This window comes from Cervus canadensis, chromosome 5, assembly GCF_019320065.1.
Source record: "Cervus canadensis isolate Bull #8, Minnesota chromosome 5, ASM1932006v1, whole genome shotgun sequence".
Classification (NCBI taxonomy): domain Eukaryota; kingdom Metazoa; phylum Chordata; class Mammalia; order Artiodactyla; family Cervidae; genus Cervus; species Cervus canadensis.
The window spans coordinates 66,811,484-66,831,772 of record NC_057390.1 but is presented as its reverse complement, the minus strand read 5'-3'; the positions used below and the strand labels follow the sequence as shown (position 1 = coordinate 66,831,772).

General features: G+C 46.6%; 1 long non-coding RNA gene across 1 annotated transcript; it reads right to left on the bottom strand.

Moving 5' to 3' along the window:
• Window positions 1–7,613: 7,613 nt before the first annotated feature.
• Window positions 7,614–20,041, bottom strand: LOC122442639. Its single transcript, XR_006269682.1, has 4 exons — window positions 19,842–20,041; window positions 8,801–8,909; window positions 8,288–8,325; window positions 7,614–7,651 (listed from the first exon to the last, which is right to left on the bottom strand). It is a non-coding gene; the product is annotated as an uncharacterized LOC122442639 (long non-coding RNA).
• Window positions 20,042–20,289: the final 248 nt, after the last annotated feature.

Here is a 20,289-nt window from a genome sequence, read left to right as displayed (position 1 = left end):
CTGCTGGAGCCCGTCACCTCAGACACTTAGCAGCCCCCAGCTCTCAATTTCGACACCACTGCCAGGAATTATCCCTCAAAGGCCCTGGAGACTTTGCGTGAGCTCTCTAGATTCCAACTCTCTACTCATACTCTAGCTGTCAGGGGTGAGGAGAGAGGCTGTCTCTCCCCCATGCAGCTTCCATAGTTGGAAAGGCCTTGTTGCTCATTGGTTTTGTTATTTCCCTGCAAATAGAAAGGAGTGAGGGGAGGCAAACATATGGAAAACCTGCCTTACTGCAGATTCCCCTGAGAGGCAGACAGCATTTCTGTTGGATGGAGAAAGGTGGCCCACCCCTCTGCCAGGGTTTCTCAATCACATAAACACATAATTTCCACTTTAGCTAAGCTAATTTAGGTGTAGTCTTTGTCATGTGCAGCCAAAAGAATCCTGAATCTTACTTCCATCTTCCTACCCATAGTTCTCAACCAAGGACAATCTTGGCCCCTCAGGGGACCTTTGGGAATGAGTGGTGTTTGCCACTCAGCGAATGTTGACTAAGGATGTTGAGCATCCTGAAAGGTGCGGCACAGTAAGACACAGTAAGAACTGTCCTTACCCAAACACCAACAGGGCACTGTCCGGAAACACGGCACCCGCATCAGCCCTGACTGGCATCACTGGTCTGTCTCTTCAACTCCGTCTACCCACTGAGGTTGGCAGTGGCTTCATTATTTTCTCAAGTCAGAGCAGAACTGTGGCTGGTTCCTCACAGTTGGCATCAGGAATTTGCCATCCCCGATTACAGACTTACTCCTTTTTTTTTTTTTTTTTTGAATAGCTAAGGAAACTGAGATAAGGAGAGGAAGCAGAGTTTATCCAAGGTCACGCAACTCAGCGTAGATTCAGTTCTCTGGCCCCAGCTGAGAGCTCTTTCCACACCACCCTGCAGCCCTTGCTTGCTCTTTTCTTTGAGGCAGACTTAGATAATCTGGACTGGCTTTGAAGTCTTTCCAGGAACCTCTCTGAGAGCTTCCTGGTAAGGGCTCACACGCTGGAGGCAGGGCCCTGGGCCCCAGGGTGCCACCTGTAGATGCTGGCGGTAAGAGAGAGGGACTGTGTGCAGAAGGGGCTGAACTTTGCGGGCAGTGCTGGCAGTCAGCAAAAGGGATCAACAGAGAGCTGAGTCTCACTCTAGAGGGTGAGGGCTGAGAATGATTTGCAGAGACGTGAAGCAGTTGCTTCAACCAGATAATCACACAGGAACTAATTAGCACCTTCCTTCCCAGCACAGCCCTCTGGGGGCAGGAGAATGTTCAGTGGAGAAGAGAAATCCATTAATTACTTTATCAGGAAGCACTGATAAGCACCTGAGAAAGGTATTGCTCCAAGGCTCCCAGCTAATTAAAGAGGTCTGCAGGGTGAAGGGCTGTCTGTCTCACCCCAGAGAGTAGAGCTCTCACTTTGAGCCTGAGCCTGGCCCGCAGCCCCAGCCTGCCAGTGACTAAGGGCTCTGCTCCCCCCACCCCCACCCCCCGACCAGGGAGACTCTGCCCTTGCAGTTTTGCAACCCCCAGTCTGTTTCAGGGAGTCTGCTGGCTGCAGTGCCCACCCCAGCTCACTGGAGAGTGAGGGGTCCTGAGGGAGGCAGTCTGGGTTATTTCCCAAAACGTCACACAAAGAATATCATGAGCGTTTGAGGTGGTGCATGCCTCCTCTCACTGGCATCATCATCATTCCATTTTGTGGAGGAGGAAAATGAGGCTCAGAACATGTAAAATGTCTAGTCAGGGACCTCTCGTGTAGGAAGATGCCAAAGCCCAACTTGAACTTAGATCTCTAGCACAAAGTCCCGTGTTATTCCCCTTGTACTCTGATATGACTCTGCAGGGTCCTGAGAAAATGCTTGCAGCCAGGCAGCCCTGGGTTCCAGTCTTGGGCCCCTTCCTTCTTTGGCGCTTAGGGCCAATTCCTTCATTTCTTAGAGCCTTGGTATCCTCGTCAGTGAAATGAGATTAACCACAGCTACTGAAATGGTTATGAAGAAAAGCATATGACACAGAGATCACCTAGAACAAAGGCTGGTGGTGCATTATTTAATGCACCAGGGTCTTCCCAGGGGGCTCAGATGGTAAAGTATCTGCCTGCTATGCGGGAGACCTGGCTTCAATTCCTGGGTCATGAAGATCCCCTGGAGGAGGGCATGGCAGTATTCTGGAGGGCATACTCCAGTATTCTTGCCCGGAGAATCCCATGGACAGAGGAGCCTGGTGGGCTATAGTCCATGGGATCGCAAAGAATCAGACATGACTGAGTGACTAACACTTTCACTTAATGCACCAGTTTTCAACATGATTTTTAACTGCAAAAGTTTCCATTCAAATGCAATCTTACAAAGATGTCCAGTGTACAAACAGCTAAAAGCAGAACTTCTCTGGAGGGAGGGTGGTGGGTGGCTCAACCCTACTCCCCACTGCACTCTCCTCTACACTGGGAATCCCCCAGAGCACAGCTGGACAACCTGGATCTGAGACGAGCAGGACACTCTGAGGTCTAAAGGGTCTCTGCATAAACACATTTTAAAAAAAATAAATAGTGTCCTTTTAGCTCACAGAGGACAATAATACCCGGCCATCCTCGGCCCATATGTTGGGGCTTTTCTCCCAGAAAGGGCTAATGGATTTACACAAGCCCCTTCTGCCTTATTCCCAGATGGTTACCTGGCTAGGGAAGAGGGAGGAAAAGTTATCTGCATAAATGAGACCAAACCTGTGACCTTGGCAGCAATCGCTTAGCCCCCAGGCTAGGCAGCCCCACATCCAATAAGGTGATAGATGTCTACATTTTGTGTACATTTTGTGTAGACACATTTCTTTCTGGCCTTCTCAGGAAGCAAATCATTACAATAATAATAGCATGTTGCACTAGATAATGATAAAATGGCCTAGAGAGGGTGGAATGCCTTTCCTAGGGACATATTCAAAGACAAGAGCAGGGATGAGAACTACTGAGGTCTGGATCCCAGATGGTAAAATGTTAGGAGAACACACCCTGATTTCTCAGAAGACACATGGAATAGAGACCATCACCCTTGCAAAACCCGATCGTGGAAATTTCCTGGATCCAGAGTTAAATGTTCAATTTTGTTATTTACCAAAGGTGGCCCAGAATCAGTAGCTGTATTGACCTTCTTGGAGGTGGGGATGGAGGGGATGGGATCGGAAAAGGACACATGTAATGGATTCTTCCTGCTGGGGATTCAGTTGTGATTATTACAGAGGCCATTATAACCCACGGATATTTGAACGTCTTCCTCTGCCATCTTGGTTGCTCAAAATTCAACTAATATCAATTGAATGTCCACATGTTGACTGGGTGTCTGGTATTTGCTGGGCACATCTTAGGTATTACTTCATTTAATACTCAAAACTTTCCAGCAATTCAGGGACTCTTTCTCCAATTTATGGATGTGAAAGGGAGGCTCAGAGAGGCATGGGGCCATAGCCTTGGCCTCACAGCTATTGGGTGCCCAGGATTTGAGCCCAGGTCTGTTGAGCTTAAATCCAGTGTTCTTTCAAGCCTTCTCCATGAAAGTTTTCCAGAAAAATCCCACCTGTGTTCTGCTCTTCTAGATACTGTCCAGAAAAAACAGCCTAGAAGATTCAGCCTAGAGGAGCAGAACTGGAGAATGGGGAGACTTGAGTTCTAGTTGGTTCTAATTTTAACCAGCCACCCCCTTTCTCTAAGTCTCCGTGTTCTCATCTGTGAAGCAGAGGGAGTGGTTCTCTAAGCCACTTCCTGCTCTGCCCACTCCACCCCATGGCTGCCTGTGCGTATCTGAAGCCACTGTGCTTGCTTCTGCATCTCAGGCTGATGTGTTAATGTGTCCATGGACTCCCATGGAGGGACGCCAGGCCTGCTTCCTCCATCCCCTTGAGCTGTTGCTACTCGCCTGGATTCCCAGCTCAGCAGAGACCAGTCAAGCTGCATTCTGGGGAAGATAGGAAGGAGTCACCCTGGAAGGCGGCACGGCCCCCTGGTGGCTGTGAAGGAGGCAACCACAGGTGCCTCTGCGGAAGGCTTGCTCCAACAGCCATCTGCAGTGGGTGCTCCCGTACCAGGAGGCTAGGGGATGTTTTCATGAGCTCAGCACACCTGTCCCTGAGAGCATCAACACCCCCACCCTGTTCTCAGCTGTAGAAGAGTTGCTGGACTGAGGCACAGATAAGGGCAGTGGTGAGGCAGAAGGGAACCACTTTGAAAAGTCAAGTCAGTTCCAAGAGTTTATTAGTAAAAGCAGGTACTTGGAGCTGCCAGGGGCACAACACAAGCAAAACAGCCATGGTCCCTGCCCTTTGGAGCTTCATGTGATAAGGGGAGGAAACAGACAATAATCAGGTAACTAACTAAATAAACAAATATGTGATATCAAGTTGAGAAAGTGCTAGAAAAGTGAGAATCAGAGTGAATGGAGGATAGAGGGATGGGAGTGACTGTGGGAATTGAGGGGAAAGCGTCTTTTGAAGCAAGGTTGTCGAGGAAGCTCTATTTGAATTCAAAGTCAAGGAAAAACCTGAGGCAAAGTCAAAAGCCCAATACAGGGTCAGCAGACTTTCTCTGTCAAGGCCAGATAGTAAACACATGAGGTTTCATAGTCCCTATTGCTAGTCTGTATTGCTAGTGTTCTAATAAAGCTTCATTGACAAAATAGAAGCAGTCCTTATGCTGTCAGCTGGTGCCCTAAAACAAGAAAGCACTGGTTCTGTGTCAGGAAAGAATGAGGCTGGTGTTAGCCAACCTCAGTTCCCTGTTAGGGTTGAGCAGGGGAGGGTCCCAAGAGGAAGAAGAGATAGAGGGGAGGAAGATCGTGGAGAACCTTGTCCATCAAGATAAGCAGTCTGACTTTGTTTCTAAAGGCACTGGAATGCCATGGTAAGGTTTCAAAGCAGCAAAGAGACATGATTTGGTTTTTATACTTTTAAAAAGATTACTCTGGCTGCTGTGTGGAAAAAGAATTGGAGAGAGGAAAGAAGGGATACAGGGAGACCCTTAACCTTGTACAGTAGTTGAGGAAGAGACACCTGAGGCCTGGCCCTTTGGGTGGGATCAGGAACAAAGGCAGGGACATGGGCTGCTTTGGAAGTGACTTCGAGTCATGTCTCACAGGGGTCAATGTTAAGACCTCACTCTAGCTGACTTTGTTTTGTCTAAATGATAGGGAGTACACAGTGATAGTCTATAAGCTACAGTCAAAGCTATGGTCTTTCCAGCAGTCATGTACAGATGTGAGAGTTGGACCATAAAGAAGGCTGAACACTGAAGGATTGATGCTTTCAAACTGTGGTGCTGGAGAAGACTCTTGAGAGTCCCTTGACAGCAAGGAAATTGAAACAGTCAATCCTAAAGGAAATCAACCTTGAATATTCACTGGAAGGACTGATGCTGAAGCTCCAAAACTTTGGCCACCTGATGCAAAGAGCCAACTCACTGTAAAAGACCTTGATGCTGGGAAATATTGAGGGCAGTAGGAGAAGGGGGCAACGGAAGATGAGATGGTTGGATGGCATCATCAACTCAGGGATGTGAGTTTGAGCAAACTTCAGGATATAGTGAAGGACAGGGGAACCTGGCGTGCTGCAGTCCATGGGGTCGCAAAGAGTCAGACACGATTAGCGACTGAAGAACAACAACAACATAGTATTATCTCCCAAACTGAGGAAATCAATAGCTCCTTTGGACAATGAACTGCCAAATTGATCAAAGAAAATTGCGGGAAAAATTTTCCCAAAGCTATGGAGGAAAAACGAAACATCAAATGAAATGTAGAGGCACTCACAGTTCAGGTGGACGAAAAGAGAGCAACAAAACTTACAGGCTGATGAGCTCCAAGCCATTGCCACCACCCAGGAAAAGCATCCAGGGGACGTCACATGCCATCACTGCAGAATTGGCCCCCAAGCCAGTGAGGCCTGTTCAGAGTATGATTAGGCAAACCTAAGCAACATTCAACCCTGACAACCCAAAAGAAGCTAGACTGAGGACAAGCCAGAAGGATGGAGGCTGCCCCATATCTCTAATTCCATGTGATCATCGATTGCAAGACATACCATAAGTAACAGATTTGGGGCAGAAAATTCTACCCCATCGAATATACACCCTGATAATAATAAGATACATCCTAATTTCATCTATATTACATAGTGAAAAATGTGTCCCTGAGAATCCATGTTATTTAACTGAGAGCCTACTTTGCAGCAGAATATCTTATCACCTCACTTTATTCTAAAAACAATCCTCTGTGGAAACCCACAAGTTTGATAATTTGCTGGGGTTACCTAACACCCTAGCAAGTGGCAAAGCTGGAGTTTAAATACGAACTCGGCTGTCCTCTAACTGGGATAACAAAGGACATTCCAGAGGGTAATCAGGAAAAAAAAAGTAATCAGGAAACTCCTTTCTAGATCTTCACCGTTCATGGACTGTCTTTCCTAAAATTGAATTACCTGAGAACAAGATTGAAGTCGCTTGCTTCGACTCCGCACTTTGCAAAAGAGGAGGGGGACACAAATTAGGGAACAATTCTCTGGAAGATTCCATAGCCACAGAGCCTGAGGTACTCCTGCAATGATGGTGGGAGCAATAACAATTTTCGCTTAATGACTTTGCTTTTCTTTCCTACTACTTCATCAAAGAATGCATACTCGAGGGAGATTCCTACGAGAGCAAAGAGAAAACGTATTGAATGTTAAAAATATCTTTCTCCATTTATTTAAATGCGATCAATAACATACTCTGAAGCGTCAAAAATAATATGTCGAGATAGAAATCTGTGGAAGAAGTGGGAATAGTAACACATGTTCAAAGAAAAGGATGCAAAATTTCTGAATGTTAAATGAGCTTTTTCATACATTTTAAAGTGGATAACAGTTGGGTATTAAATCATAGATGGTATATTTCATGGGATAAATTTAAAAGTGTGAGGTAACATCTAGTTTTAAATGTCAATATTTATAATATGCCAGAAATCAAACTCTTTACAGCTATTTAAGCTTAGATAAACAATTTCTAGACTTCATTTTTAATTTGTGCTGGAGGCGAGAGTGGATAGTTTTAGAAACATACATAATGTATATTCAGGGTACCTACATAAGCAAGCAAAACTAGAGACTGCTGCCCCTGCCTGTCAGATGAAATTCTATGCTTTCTTTCACTTCTCTTCAGTGGCCTGCAGGACCTTCCCAACACTTGGATAATTATGACACCAAAGGCAATGAAGCTTGGGGATGGAGAAATTGGGAAATGTTAGTAAAATGTTTAGTTATCAGTTCTGGGGATCTAATGAACAGCATGGTGACTATAATTAATAATACTGTGTTGTATACTTGAAATTTGCTAAGATCATATATATTCTCACTACCAAAAAGTGGTTTCTAGAAACACAATGGAAAAACAAACAACTTTTTAAAAACAATTTTTTATTTATGTTTGGCTGTGCTGGAGTGTTCTTTGCTGCTCGGGCTTTCCTCTAGTTGCAGAGAGCGGGGGCTGCTCTTTAGTTGCAGTGCACAGTCTTCTCTTGTTGCAAAGCACAGGCTCAATATTTGTGTCACTCAGACCTAGTTGCTCCAAAGCATGTGAGATCTTCCTGGACCTGGGATCGAACTCGTGTTTCCTGCAATGGCAGACAGATTCTTTACCATTGAACCACCAGGAAAGCCCAAGCAACTTTTTCTTCTGAACACTAAGAAATAGGTAGGAAACTAACCTATATTGATTGAGTACACTATTGTCCCCATTTTCTGATGAGGAATCAGAGGCTCAGAGTGGTAAATGAGTTGCTAAGCAGACTTACAGCTGCCACATGGCTGGTTATCACTAGAGCCAGGATTCAACACAGCTCTGTTTTCAACCAGAGCCAGCATTTCTCCATTGCACCAAGCTGCTTCCAAAAGTCAGAGAAGAATCTGGGTTCACACTATTTTATTTCGTTCTCTGATCAAAATGATGTAAGCCACAAGAACATGCCCTGTCCTTTCCTCCGGTCCTCATAACATTCCCCAAGGCCAGGGACACGGCTGCCCTCTAGCGCTGGGGCAGACAGTTGGAGGTCAGTTGGCTGGCTTCCAAGAGAGCGAGGCCAAGCCTCCTCCTCGCCTCCTCCCACTTCCCTCTCTTTCTGGGCTCCACTGTGAGCCTGTCCCACTCTCCCACCCCTCCCAAGCCCTAGTAATCAAAGGGAGGTAGGAAAACAGTGCTGAGCCGGAACCCCTCAGGCTGAATGGGGATTTTGGTCGGATGTTGAGTTTACCTGGAATGCCCCGGTGCTATTTTGGGAAGGCAGACATCCTAGGGAAACAATGAAATGGAAAAGAAAACAGCTAAAGCAGAATCCAGAGCTCAGTTTTGGCGAGACCAGCCCCACACAACCTGGGTAGGCCCCCGGGAAGCCCAAGTCAGGCCTGTGAGGGGCTGGGACTGCAAGTGTCTGATTTACCGGCAGGGAAGGGGGATATAAGAAAAAGGTCTCGGGAAAGCCCCCAAGTCAGTGATGGGAGCACAGTCTGGCCTGTTGGAATTTCTGCTCCATTACTTATCAATTGGGTGACCTCAGGTAAGTAGCTTCATCTAGAAGATGGACAGACTGTCAGCAGTTACCCTGGGGTTTCTGAGAGAAAGTAAATTAAATCAAGTTTTGTTGCTAGTAGAATGCTGACCAATACTAGTTATTCCTTCCTGAGCTCCAAGGGGACTAGTCAGTACTATGTAAGCTGTGATTGTCCTCCCATCTCATGTCTCCAAGGCCCAAGGAGCATAGACATACCCTGCAAGCAGCTTCTCCAGGAACCAAGAGATGAAGCATTTTCCATGTTAGTCCCTTTCCCACCAAGGCTGGGAGAAGCTCCTTTCTGAGGTGGATCTGAGTTTGTGCACTAGAGTAAACAGAAATAACTATAATAGAAATGAAGGACTTAAATATCAAATGTTGATATTTATTTCAGGTGAAAAATGTTCAACTCTTGGCTTGTGTGACAAACTTTTCATCAAAGGGCCAGAGAGAAGGAGTAGAAAGAGAAACATCACTTTTTTTTAAATTGGAATATAATTGTTTTATAATGTTGTGTTAGTTTCTGCTGTCCAGCAACGTGAATTAACTATATGTACACATATATCCCCTCCCTCTTGAACCTTTCTTCCACCCACTCCCTCCCCACCACTCTAAGTCATCACAGAGCGCCGAGCTGAGGTCCCTGTTTATTTACCCGCTTTCCACTAGCTATTTTATACATGGTAGTGTATATATGTCAGAGATTGGGAGTGAAAATGGAAAAGACAGGCAGAACTAGTGCTGGGAAGGATGTAGAGAAATCAGAACTGTCATACATGGCTGGTGGGGATGTAAAATGCTACAGCCACTTTGGAAAATGATTTGACAGTTTCTCAAAATGGTAAATATGGAGTTATCATGTGACTCAGCAATTCTACTCCTAGGCATCTACCCAAGAGAAATAAATATGTGTGATCACACACAAACTTTTCCATGAGTATCCATGGCAACAGGATTCCTGGTAGTTTAAAAAAAAAAAAATGAACCAACCCAATGTCCATCAACTAACACATGAATACACCAAAGCGGGATGTCCATACAATAGAATATTATTCAATGACAACAAACAGAATAAAGACGGATGCATGATACAACATGGATAAACTGTGAAAGCATTGTGCTAAGTGGGAAAAAAAAATATACAAAAAACAGCCACATATTATATGATTCCATTTATATCAAGTGTCCAGAATAAGCAAACCCATAGAGACAGAAAGGAAGAGGAAATCAGGAGTGACTTCCTTTTGGGGTGGTGAAAATGTCTGGGATTTATAAAGTGGTCATGGTTGCACAACTCTGAATAGGCTAAAAACCACTGAACTGTGCATTTTAAAAGGATAAATATTATAATAGGTAAATTGTATCTTAATAAAGGAGAGAGGGAGCAAAAGATTGGGAGATCTCAAGTCCGACATAAAAAGTAATAGAATTTGCTTTAAAGAAACAGGACTTCCCTGGTGGTCCAGTGGTTAAGAATTCGCCTTGCAATGCAAGGGACACTGGTTCGATCTCTGGTCTGGGAAGATCCCACATGCTGCAAAGCAACTAAGCCTCTGTACCACAACTACTGAGCCTGTGCTCCAGAGCCCATACTCTGCAACAAGAGAAGGGACTGCAATAAGAAACTCTCCCACCACAACTAGAGAGTAGCCCCCACTTGGCACAACTAGAGAAAGCCTGTGTGCAGTAACAAAGACCCACCACAGCCAAAATAAATTAACTAACTAATCTTTAAAAAAAAAAAAAAAACAGGAGAGGGACTTCCCTAGTGATCTAGTGGCTAAGACTCAATACTCCCAATGCAGGGAGCCTGAGTTTGATCCCTGGTTGGGGAACTAGATCCTACAAGCCAACTAAGAGTTCACATGCTGTGACTAAAGATCCTGCATGCCACAACTAAGACCTGGTGCAGCCAAATGAATTTTAAAAAAAAGAAACAGGAGAAATAAAAGACAGCTTGCACTAATGAGAATTCTGGTTGTAGGGAACAATTATCTGATTAAAAAAAAAGTTTACAAGTTGGGATCAGTCAGTGGGGAGAATTAGTTTAGGAGAAAACTTGGGAAAGGGACACTGCGTCCCTTATAAGCTCGCTATGTAGAGTTTGGATTGTAGCCTGGCATCTTCCCGTGCATATTATATAGTATTTTGGTTCCAAATGGACCCTGCAAGACATAATTTATTTATTACAGATTTATACGGAATGTACTGTATGGTACACATCATCCTAGCGTGGTGGAGAAAGAACAACTGAGACAAATCCAAGAACTGTCAGGCTGTCCCTGAGCCCTCCAGCCTCTGAGCTCCCATTTCCCTTTAAATCCAAGTTACCTGCCTGGCTCTCCCACCCCACTAGCAGTTATCTGCCGTGCCTAATCCCTGGGACATTGGCAGCACATTGCTCTCAATTCACTGCCTTGTTTACAGTGAATTCTTTTTTTTTTTTTTTTAATTTCCAGTGAATTCTTGATCAACACACTCATAGATCTGCCACCTGGAGCTACCACCTGCTCTCCATGTGGCTTCACCCTACACATGGCATGTCCCTCCCCACCCCCATTCCCGGAAGTAGTACTAACACAAGACTACTGGTCTATCAACCTTTATCATTTAGTAGAAATAGGGGGATAAGGTAGACCAGAGGAGGGGAGCCAGCAGGTGCCATGTTTCCTTTGTGACCCTGCTCTCAGACCTTCTCATCAGTTTGCTGTTCCAATCCTCATGGCCCTAACCCGCTGCTGATGTTTAGAGAGAGAACTGCCTCCTCTCTTCCTCTTCTGCTCCCCTCTTCTTGACTCTGCCACCCCTTGAGAGAGAAGACCCCAGGCCTCTTTCCTTTTGAGCGTCCAAGGAGCCTTCACTAATTTAGGTTGCTGTATTGGATGGGGCAATTTAACTCTCCTTTTCCCCAGATCCTGTCCCATCCAGCCAGGGTGCAGTCTGTGCGTAGTCTAGGGGATAAGAGGAAGGGGAAAACACAGTTGCCAAACAGACCACTGTTTTCCAAACCACTTCTGACAACGGTCACTACACTATCTGTCTTCAAAGGTGCAGGAACCAGAGGAGTAAACGTTGCTAGGTGGCCAACTGTGGGCCAAGTATGGTTCCTTGGCCAGTCTCAAATTCCCGAGTGGAACATTTGTGTCATGCACTCTACTGTTGCCTCCCAGGGCCTAGGTGATGAGAGAAAGTCTAGTTTTGGTGTGTTGGTTTCCTAAGGCTGCCATAACAAATTGCCACAAACTGGCTGCCTTAAAACAACAGAGACGTATTCTCTTAGGGTTCTAGAGACTAGAAGTCTGCAATCAGTGTGCTCCTCAGGGCCATGTACCATCTAAAGTTTCTAGAAGAAAATTGTTTCTTGCCTCTTCCAGCTCCTGAAGGCTCCTAGCATTCTGTGGCCGGTGGTGATATAACTCTAGTCTCTTGGTCTTTACATGGCCTTCCTCTCCGTGTCTCTGTGTCTCAAGTCTTCTTCATTTTACAGGAAACTGTCATTGGGTTAAGGGTCCACCCTTGAGATCCCAACTAAATCTGCAAAGACCCTATTTCCAAATAAGGTTGCATGCATAGGTTCTAGGAGTTAGGACTTGGTCATATCATTTTCATGCTAAGTCACTTCAGTTGTGTCTGACTCTTTGCAACGCTATGGACTGTAGCCCGCCAGGCTCCTCTGTCCACAGGATTCTCCAGGCAAGAATGCTGGAGTGGGCTGCCATGCCCTCCTTCAGGGGATCTTCCTGACCCAGGGATCGAACTTAGGTCACTTGCATCTCCTGCATTGGAAGGAATGTTTTTTACCATGAGCACCACCTGGGAAGCACTTAATTCAATCCCACTGCACCTGCTCTGGGGCTACTTTAAAATTCTGGCTTGTTAATTTTATGACTTTAAAAATGCTAGAGTGGGAACTTCCCTGGTGACCTAGTGATTAAGACTACACTCCCAGTGCAGAGGGCCTGGATTTGATCCCTGGTCAGGGAACTAGATCCCATATGCCAAAAATAAGAGTTTGCCACAACAACAAAGACTGAAGATCCTATGTGCCACAGCTAAGGCTTGGTACAGCCAAATAAATACATAAAATGAATATTCTAAAAATGCCAGATATTAAAAAAATTTTTTAATGCTAGAGAGGAAGTAAAGTAGAGGCAAGTGAAGTAGAAGGATTGCAGGCCTAGGGTCAGGGCAGTGGGAAAACAATAAATATAATAGCAGAAGGCAGGAAAGTTTGCCAATGGGAGTATCTTGCTCCTCCTCCTTCCTTCCACTTGTTGCCCTTCCCCTCTTTGCATGCTTCCTGGCTCTTCTCTTCTGGATGAAAAAAGAGTAAGCCATCTCCTTCCTAAGACATCCAGTGGAGCTGACTAGAAAACATGACAGAAACTGTAAGCTCAGGAGCTTAGCCCTCCCATCCTAAAAACATCGATCTTCCCATGCCTTCATCTGCTGAGCCCTGGCCTTCACCCCTCACTGGGATGGGGGGAATGTGGCACCTTGACCCTCCCCAGTCCTGTTGTTGAGTGGATGAGCACAGTGGATGAAGTGGGTGAAAGTTATAAGCCAGAAATTTGGGGTGTTTTCCCAATACCTGCTCCCAGGTCTATAGAACTGAACATATACCCAGTTCTAAAGGGCGTGGGAAGGAAGGGGTGATGGCTAAAGGGTAGACTCTGGAGTCCAATTGCCTGGGCTCGAATCCCAGTGCCATTTTCTTTTGGGCAGGGGAAAGGGAGTTCCTCTGTCTGAGCCTCTCATCTGTGAAGTGGGGGGTCCCTGCCACACACAGTTGCGAGGCTTGAATGAGGCCGTGCATGTAAGACACATGGCCTGGCACAGAATAGTTGCTCAATAAACACCTACTGCCATAATTAAAGGAAAATTAATCCTAATGGTGTTGGTTCAGAAATTAATGAAAGATCCCAGTTGCCTTCTTCAATGAGGCACTCCCAGAAACCAAGTTTTCCAAGTTTACAAAGAGGTTGGGATTGAGAAGCAGGTCAGTTCTGCAGCCACGGAAGTGCTGATAAAGCAGCAAGAACCCACTCCCTCCTGGTTTGCAGGGGAAGCTCCTTTCTGTCTGAGGGCCAGCAGCCCAGCCCAGAGATAAACACAATGGGCTCAAGGTGGACATTGTTCTCCAACAGGCCTGGCCCCAGCCCAGCTGGGATGAGCGTTCCCTTTCCAGCGTTCCAAGAGGCCACAGTCCCGAAAGATAATTAAAAATCAGCTCCCAGTGCCAGAGAGAGAAAGGTGCTGAGTGTGGAGCAGACAGGGCAGCCCGGCTATTCATTAAACACGGTCCCCACTGCATGGTGCAGGGCACCGTTGGCAGGCTGATGGCTGTCAGCTCTGAGCAGAGTCTGTGCCTCTCAATAACTTGCTGGAGACAGGGGCCAGAGAGGCTCTCCAAGGTCAGTTTTTAGAAGTCAATGGAATGCTTGACAAACACCTTGCACTTCACCTTGTTTTACCCTGAAACTCTGGAGATTCCAGAAAGCCTTGGTTTAATGGTTTCTCACAAGGGCCCATGACACAGATCCTATGCTCACTCTCCTTCTGTAACTGGAAAAATAGAGGGGCAGAGGAACTAAGCTGGCGACAGAGTTCAGCATGGCAGGGATCCAGGGGTCCAGAACCTCCCACCTTTGTGTGCTCATCCCAGTGAACCTCACCATGAACCTCACCACCTCTGTGACCAGATGGAGGGATGACTTAGATCTATGCCAGAGGCAAGGAATGAGGATGTGATTTGCTTCCATCCCTAGGGCCCTCTAGGAGCAAGGCTGCCAGAGATGACCAAGGCTGCTGCAGTCAGGGCGCTGGTTCTGCTGACCAGAGTAAAGGTCAGAAGGTGGCCAGCATCATGCCTGCATCTGGTCAAGGTGAAGTTTTCCTTCTCATCTGACTTTCAGATGTCATTGTTTCCAGTTATTTCCTCGAATAAGGGGTATTCCACAGACTGGCAGGCAGAATGGACCCTGCCCAGCACCCTGTCCTCGGCACTGACTCTTTCTCCTCTGCCCCCACTCACATCACACATCAGAACAAAAGCTTCCATCTTTTCACAATGGGGCAATGGTCAGATTTGATTGGTCCAAATGCCTTATTTAACTTATATGCAGAGTACATCATGAGAAATGCTGGGCTGGAAGAAGCACAAGCTGGAATCAAGATTGCTGGGAGAAATATCAATAACCCCAGATAGGCAGATGACACCACCCTTATGGCAGAAAGTGAAAGAGGAGAGTGAAAAAGTTGGCTTAAAGCTCAACATTCAGAAAACTAAGATCATGTCATCCTATCCCATCACTTCATGGCAGATAGATGGGGAAAAGGTGGAAACAGTGGCTGAATTTATTTTTCTGGGCTCCAAAATCACTGCAGATGGTGATTGCAGCCTTGAAATTAAAAGATGCTTACTCCTTGGAAGGAAAGTTATGACCAACCTAGACAGCATATTAAAAAACAGAGACATTACTTTGTCCACAAAGGTACATCTAGTCAAGGCTATGGTTTTTCCAGTAGTCATATATGGATGTGAGAGTTGGACTATAAAGAAAGCTGAATGCCGAAGAATTGATGCTTTTCAACTGTGGTGTTAGAGAAGACTCTTGAGAGTCCCTTGGACTGCAAGGAGATCCAACCAGTCCATCCTAAAGGAGATCAGTCCTGAGTGTTCATTGGAAGGACTGATGTTGAAGCTGAAACTCCAATACTTTGGTCACCTCATGCGAAGAGCTGACTATTGGAAAAGACCTCATGCTGAGAAAGATTGAGGGCAGGAGGAGAAGGCGACGATAGAGGATGAGATGGTTGGATGGCATCATCGACTTGATGGACATGGGTTTGGGTGGACTCTGGAAGTTGGTGACGGACAGGAGGCCTGGAATGCTGCAGTTCATGGGGTCACAAAGAGTTGGACACGACTGAGTGACTGAACTGAACTGAACTGAACTGAATGCAGAACTTGACCTAAGACAGGGAACAAGTTGAGAAAGGACTTGTTTCCTCTCCAGGTGTTTCAATCACAGCGAAAACTTGGAAGGTGTAGACAGTCATTGTCTGCCATGTATTTTGGGAACAGAGAAGAATATAGTGAGATTAAAATCAAGTCAACCTAAATTCTACTTGCTAGTTGTGTGTCTTTAGGCAAATTAATTAGACTCTCTGAGCTTGATAAATAAGAGTACAGATGCCCATCACAGAGGATTGCCGAGAGGCTTAATTAATAATGTTGCTTATCGGGAGTCAAACACTGAGAGGTGACCAATAGTGATCCTCCTTCTTGCTCCCTGCCTTAGCTTCCAAGATGAGGAGAGATTGGGGCAACAGGGTAATGCGGTCCTAATCAAATGTCTACACACAAGCAGGGAACTTAATAGAACCCAAATACAGACAGGCTTTGAGGACTCAGAATTTTTTTCCTACCATGTGACTATATTTATTCGAGGATTTTCATGCAATTCAGTTGCAGAAAAACTAAGGAACACAAGGGGAATTAAGTAAGAGTTATACTCTCATGTGACACACACAAATTCTACAATAGTCACAGGGCCTGTGACCTGGATAATGTGATGGGATGACGCTATGCTTCCCCAGGTCTACAAGGACACTTTAAGTCAGGAAGGACTCCTGTCACTCGCTTCTGCTGCAAGGGATTATTAAAAGCCACTAGCAGGATTTGTCTGTAATCATCAGAGAAGAGCCATTGTCTCTTTGCTCCTCTGATCGCTTGAAAGCAAGAAAGGATGCTAGAATGTGCTAGAGAAGAAAGGTCACGTGGAGTCTCATAAACAGAGATAGCAGTGCTGGCACGCAGGGAGGACAGAGGTCTGTGGGCAGCAGAGCAGGTGAAGGAGGGGCAGGCGAAGAGGTGGTGGGGCTGGGCCAGCATCGTGCTCTCTTGTTATTAATGATGCGGTGGCGGGTTAGTCCCCCAGTCCTGTCTGACTCTTTGCGACCCCATGGACTATAACCCACCAGGTTTCTTATTCCATGGGATTTTCCAGGCAAGAATACTGAAGTGGGTTGCCATTTCCTTCTCCAGGGGATCTTCCCAAGCCAGGAATTGAAGTTGGGTCTCCTGCATTGCAGGAGGATTTTTTAACGACTGAGCCAAGATGTGAAGATTAATGATGACTGGTGTATATTTTGCTCCTGTCAGGCTCTAGGCCCAGCACCACGTGTTTTCTTTCTATAGCTTATTTAATCCTCGGACCATCCTATGGAGTAGTTACTATTTATATCTAAACCCTGTAGATGAGAACACGGAAGTTAAGGGAAGTGGAGTCTTGTTCAAGGTCATACTGCTGCTACATGGTGGGGCCCGGACCCTAACACAGTTCTCTTGAAGTCCAGAGCCCCTGAGTCACCATTTCTCTACTGCTGCTGCTATTATATTGCTTCTACTATCAGGCTTCCCTGATAACTCAGTTGGTAAAGACCCTGCCTGCAATGCAAGAGACCCCAGTTCGATTTCTGGGTCTGAAAGATCCCTTAGAGAAAGAGTAGGCTACCCACTCCAGTATTCTTGGGCTTCCCTTGTGGCTCAGCTGATAAAGAATCTGCCTGCAATGTGGGAGACCTGGATTCGATCCCTGGGTTGGGAAGATCCCCTGGAGAAGGGAAAAGCTACCCACTCCGGTATTCTGGCCTGGAGAAATCCATGGACTGTATAGTTCAGGGTCACAAAGAGTTGGACATGACTGAGCGACTTTCACAGAACATATTAGTGATTCTCCTGTTGAAGCTGAAAAGAGCCATTAGAACCAGCCCTCTGGGACCAAATATGTGGTCGCTGGGCCAGTAGCCTCACCTGGGCTCTTGATGCTGTGTTGTGTTAAGTTGCTTTAGTCGTGTCCAACTCTTTGCAACCCCATGGACTGTAGCCTGCCAGGCTCCTCTGTCCATGGGATTCTCCAGGCAAGAATACTGGAGTGGGTTACCATTTCCTTCTCCAGGGGATCATCCCGACCCAGGGATCAAACCCATGTCTCTCACATCTCCTGCACTGGCAAGCAGGTTCTTTACCACTAGCGCCATATGAATAGACTCTCAGACCCCACCCCAGACCTGCTGAATTAGGATCTGCAATGTAACAAGTGCCCCTGGCGTTTTTCACACACCTCCAGTTTGAGAAGCCCAGTTCCGGATTTCTCACGTGCTTTTCTCCAATCACTAGTGTTCCAGGATGTTAATAGGAATGAAAGGGTTTCATGGTCAAATGAGTTTAGGAAAAAGTGAGTTAAACAAAGCCAAATTGGCCTCTTTGTTCCTGGATCTCTCGGTGCCTTTAACAGGCTGATGTATATATTACGATGTGCTAATTGGGGGTGGGGTTTACAGTACTCCTCAAACTTATTTGACCCTTGAGACTTTTTTTTTTCTTTTAAGAGAAACAGCTTGCCAAACTAGTGTACCACTTTTGGGAATGACTGACTTAGACCAACTGCCTTGGGCACAGCTGTGTAAATGAGGTCCAGAGAAGTTGTGGGTTTGCCCGAGGTGGCAGTCAGCTGGTGGCTGAGCCAGGGCTGTATGTGAGGCTTGCAGGCTCTGTGGACCTCGCTCTTTCCAAGGTTCTGGGCCGAGAGGCCCAGAAATTTCATTCTGATCCTGACCCATCTGCCTCCTCAGCTCTTTTTCTCGGTTGTGAGGCAGTAATCTTGTCCTGTGATCAAGCTGGGTAGGAGGATGGAGTCAAATAGTTAACCTGTGTCTAGAGCTCCTCTCACAAGGCAAACCCTCAGCCCATGATCCCAGAGCGCACAAATGGAACGCAAAGGAGGGAACCCAGGTGTGTTTGATTCCCCGGCTAGGGGCTCCCGCCCTACTGGAGGTGGAGATCCTTCTAAGCTGGGTCCACACCAAGCAGAGCTGGGCCTGGAGACTCTGCGAAGAGTGAGTCCTGAAGATGGAGCCCGGCCTCCCATGGACAAGCAGTGGAAAGATCAGCCCCAGGGCCCCCCAAAACGTGAGTCACAACCCAACCCTTGGGAGGAAAAAGGGACTGTGTGTATGTATGGGGCCAGGCAGAAAAGCTTCTCTGGACATCTAGAAGGGGCCAGGGATGGAGGAGGCATCCACCACCTGGCTGAGGGACTCTGGATCTCAGAGAGGCTTCTCCTCCAGCTTCTGCCAAAGGTCGAGTGGCTGGCAAAGGTTTACAAGCTGTGCATCTGTGGACATCTCAGGGAGAGGTCTGGTGAGAATGATAAGGTCATGTAGGCAATCCTCTTATCAGCCAAAAAAAAAAAAAAAGTTTATCTCTCCTGGGTGCTTCTGCCTGGACCTCGCTGGAACCTCAAAAACGTTCCCCTTTATTGAGACACCCAAGACTCTTCTGTGTGATCCTTTGAATTCAGACCTAAGCGTTACAGAGTAAGTGGAAGCCATTCTGCTCAACCAGTCACTGATGGAGCTTTTCTGTGGCAAGTAGGAGAGGAGACAGAGAAAGCATCCAACCCGCTGCCAGGCTCTGTGCGTGGTGCTCTGCACCTTCTGTTTCCTTCTCCCAACAGGTGGGTGAGGACAACTCCCCGTTTTATAGGTCAGGAAATAAAGGCACAAAGAGATTAGGCAGCCAGCCTGAAGTTACTAAGAGGACCAAGGTGTGAACCCATAGCTCTGGGGCTCTAACACCCTCTTAGGAGAATGTTTAGTCTGGGGGGGACCAGACCTGGGAGAGGAAGCAAAGAGGGGGATGGCAATATCATCCTCCCAGGAGGGGCAGTCCAGGTCTGGCCCCCAACACCTGGGCCCCACAGACCCCAGCTCAGCAGCAGGCAGATGCTCAGATCATATGCCGCCCTGATTAAATCTGAATCCCCAGATGAAACCCGTGTATCCACTCACTACAGCCTCACAGGGGATTCCAACACAGTCAGGCTTCAGAACCAACTTCCTGGCTCTATAGGTGAGGTCGCTAAGGCCAGGGAGGGGAGACAGCTTTCCAAGGACATACAACCCACCCTCCCAGTAAGGACCCCAGCCTAGGTCTTCTAATTCTTCATCAGCCAGACTGGCTTTCAGGACCATCTCTCCCACTGACTAGCTGTGTAACCTTGAGTCAATTTACCTCATGACGAAAGCTGTAAATGTATTTAACCTCTTTCAGTGGCATATATGTTCCAGAAACCCAACCCCCATCCCAATGATAAACAGAGAAGATTTTGAATAAGAGTTGGATTGAGAATCTGACCATCCCTGCTCATTAAGGACAGGGCAGGAACTCGGGGTGCCCTGGGAGTGTTACCTGCCTGGAGGAGTCCTGGGGAAGGACCCAAATGTCATACCAGTCACCTGTGAGAGGTGACTGGGGAGTGGGAGGCAGGATACAGGGCTGAGATCCACCACTGAACTGGAAAGGCAGCCCGGAGTGGACAACTCCATCCCACGAGGAAATGCAGGTGGTGCCACCAGGTGGAGAGTGCATCTTGGTCCATTAGAGTCCTGGCAGGTGCTCTACAGAGAGGGACAGCAGAAAGACAAGTTAGACATGTGCTTCCCCTCCTGCTTGTGGCTTTCCTATATAAATAAACAATTGATTAAAACCCTAGGATACATATCCTAAGCTATTTAACAGTGTTTTTTTCCAGCACAGTGGGATTATGGGGGAACTTTCACTTTCTAGATCCTCCGTATCCTAGAGACTTAGGTTTTTCACAACAACCACCGTACTACTTTTGTCATAAAAGAATGAA